Here is a 3,187-nt window from a genome sequence, read left to right as displayed (position 1 = left end):
TGGGCAGACAACTGCATCCTACATCTGTCCGCTCTGCATCCTGGTGGTGCCTAGAGTGGCAGACTCACTTTAGCTGGAGCTGGACCGATACTGCAGGGCCCTGTGGGGATTCACCACAGTTTGGAGTTATCTGTGCTCCAGCAAGTGAGAGCTGAAATCCCAGAGTCTCCCGCAGCCTCCAGCCCCCGCTCTTGCTAATTCTGTAGTGAGACACCCAGATGGCTCAGAGAGGGAGGAAAAAACAGCAGCAGATAAGACGAAGCAGATGGGTTTCCACGGTGATTGCGTCCTGGAGCTCCGAGTATCTTCTTTCTTCCAGAACAGAGATGGGGATGCAGCAGGAAGAACACAGGCACAGGAAGGAAAACCCAAGTCCTGGTCCCAACCTACCCAGATGGACAGCTTGATGCCCCTTGTGCAAGTCATCTCACTGCCCTGGGGCCTGAGGTGGGAGAGAGGACATCATTTGTTAGGTGCCTGAGGGTCAGGCATGGTGTTTTTTGTTTGTTAGTTTGTTTTTTAATTTATCTTATTTATTTTTGGCTGCACTGGGTCTTCGTTGCTGTGCACAGGCTTTCTCTAGTTGCAGCGAGCAGGGGCTACTCTTCGTTGAGGTGCACAGGCTTCTCATTGCGGTGGCTTCTCGTTGCGGAGCACAAGGCACGCGGGCTTCAGTAGTTGTGGCTCACGGGCTCTAGGCACGCCGGCTCAGTAGCTGTGACACAGGGGCTTAGTTACTCCGCGGCATGTGGGATCTTCCCGGACCAGGGCTCAAACCCATGTCTCCTGCATTGGCAGGCGGATTCTCAACCACTGCGCCACCAGGGAAGCCCCCCAGGCATGGTGTTTTGAATGCCAAACATTCAAGATCTCACTAATCCTCTTCCCAGTGAGCCTTTGAGGAAGGAGCTGTTACCACCATTTACAGATGAAGAAGCAGAAGCACAGAGAGGTAAAGTCGCTCGCAGGGGAACACAAGCTTGCTAAGTGCCCTTAACCACAGCACTATACAGGGCTCCAGGCCCCTTCCTCCTGGGAGACTAGATATAGTCCTTCTGGAGATTTCAGGCCCAACCCAGAGGAAGAAGGCCAGGAGGGAGGCAGACTCAGGGTGCAAAGAGGGAACACTTCAGATCAAACAGTGATGCTAGCGCCCATTTTCTACCTGGGCACCTTGGCCCGCATGACACCTGGCACTTCAGGCAGGAAGAAACCCCATGCTCAGGCAGCCCCCAGGCAGCGTGACGCCACCATGGCAATGAAACAAACACTGTAGTGCTCAGAGCTCCGGGATGCCATCCAGAGCACCTCCTTATCCTCAAATCCACATAAAGGCCTTGTTCAACCTTGCCCTGCAGGAAGCAAGGCTTCTGCCTCATCCCAGAAGCCTCTGAACCAGGTGCCAGGCCTTCTCTTCCTCCTCCTCCTATTCACTGCTGTCCTCTCCTTCCTGCCCTTCCCGCTCCCCTCTCCCCAAAGTGTTGGCTTCTGTCCCATTGATCAGAGGCCAAGTATGGGACGGGAACTCCTGGAGGCTTTGATGAGCCCTAAAGAGCCTGATGGAGGCCCTGGAGCCCTTGGCAGAGCCCAGAGATGTACTTTTAGGATGAGCCCAGTTCAGTCCTGCCTGCCAGGATGCCCTGCCTCCTCTTCCTCCATCCAAGGCCCAGGGCAACTCTGTGACTTGCTTTTGGACAAGCCTAGGCCCCGGCTGGCCCCCTGCAGACATGAAAGTAGGAGAGGCCTTGTGTAGAGATGCAAGTGTGGGTGTGCACACGAGCCAACCAGGGTGTTCAGGGCTGGCGGTGGGAGAGCTGGAACAGTATCAGGGTCCCCGCAAGCCCCTCACCAGCTGGCCTTGGCCTCCTACCCTCCCAAATTTGTCCATCATCCATTTATTCACTCATTCAACAAGCATTTGTTGGCCATTTGTTATACAAACGCTGGAATTAAAAGTATGAATGGGGGCTTCCCTGGTGGCGCAGTGGCTAAGAATCTGCCTGCCAATGCAGGGGACATGGGTTCAAGCCCTGGTCCGCGAAGATCCCACATGACACAGAGCAACTAAGCCCGTGTGCCACAACTACTGAGCCTGCGCTCTAGAGCCCGCGAGCCACATCTACTGAAGCCCGCGTGCCTAGAGCCTGTTCTCCACAACAAGAGAAGCCACCACAGTGAGAAGCTGCACACCGCAGTAAAGAGTAACCCCTGCTCGCCGCAAGTAGAGAAAGCCCGTATGCAGCAACGAAGACCCAATGCAGCCAAAATTTAATTAATTAATTAATTAATTATTTTTTAAAAAGAAAAAGATGAATGGAACACAACTCCTAGCCTCAGAACCGAAGTCCTGACCTTCCTCCCCAAATCGGCTCCCCGCTCAGTTCCTCTCAGTTGACGGGTGCTCCATCTTGCCTGTGGCTCACGCCAAACCTCACATCCAATCCAACAGCAAATCTGTTGTTTTTCCCCGGCTCAAAATATATCCAGAATATAATTACTTCTCACCCCTTTCACCCATGGTCCAAACCACCATCAGGGCTCACCTGCATGACTCACCTGGTCCAATGGGGCTCTCTGCTTCCGTCTCTGCTGCTGTGTCAGCCTCTCAGCTGGAGTCCAAGCGGTGCTGTGGAAACAAGGTTAGATCAGGCCTTGCACAAGGCAGGCAGACTCCCCACGCAGAACCTGTGCCCTGGCGGAATGACCGTCCCCTAGAAACATCCTCCACTCACTCCCTCACCTCAAAGGTCAGCTTTTCAGGGAGGCCTGCCTCTAACAGCTAACACTGCAGGCCCTCCCCTTCTCCAGAGCATCATTGCCAAATATCACGTGAGATATTTGACTTATCTGTTTTGTTTATTGCTGATCTTCTCTCTCAGGAAAGTAAGCGCCACCAGAGCAAGATTTTGTCTGCTTGGATCACTCCCTGAGGACCCGGCTGGCCCACAGTAGTGGCTTGTTAAGTAGCTGTGGAATGAGTGAAAAAGTGACTTGTGGGGTCACCCGTAGGAAAAGCTGACCCTGCCTCCACTTCTGCCATTTCCTGTCTGTCCCCACACAGGCAGCTGCAGTGATGTCATTGCCTCAGATGCCTTTTATGGCCCCCTGGGTTAGGCAGCCCCTCTGGGCACTCCGACAGTCCCCCTTCCCTCCTCCTGTAATTGCTTGGTTACTGGTCTCTCTTTCC

The sequence above is a fragment of the Lipotes vexillifer genome, unplaced genomic scaffold (assembly GCF_000442215.2).
Source record: "Lipotes vexillifer unplaced genomic scaffold, Lipotes_vexillifer_v1.1 scaffold496, whole genome shotgun sequence".
Lineage (NCBI taxonomy): Eukaryota > Metazoa > Chordata > Mammalia > Artiodactyla > Lipotidae > Lipotes > Lipotes vexillifer.
This window is presented reverse-complemented; position numbering follows the sequence as displayed.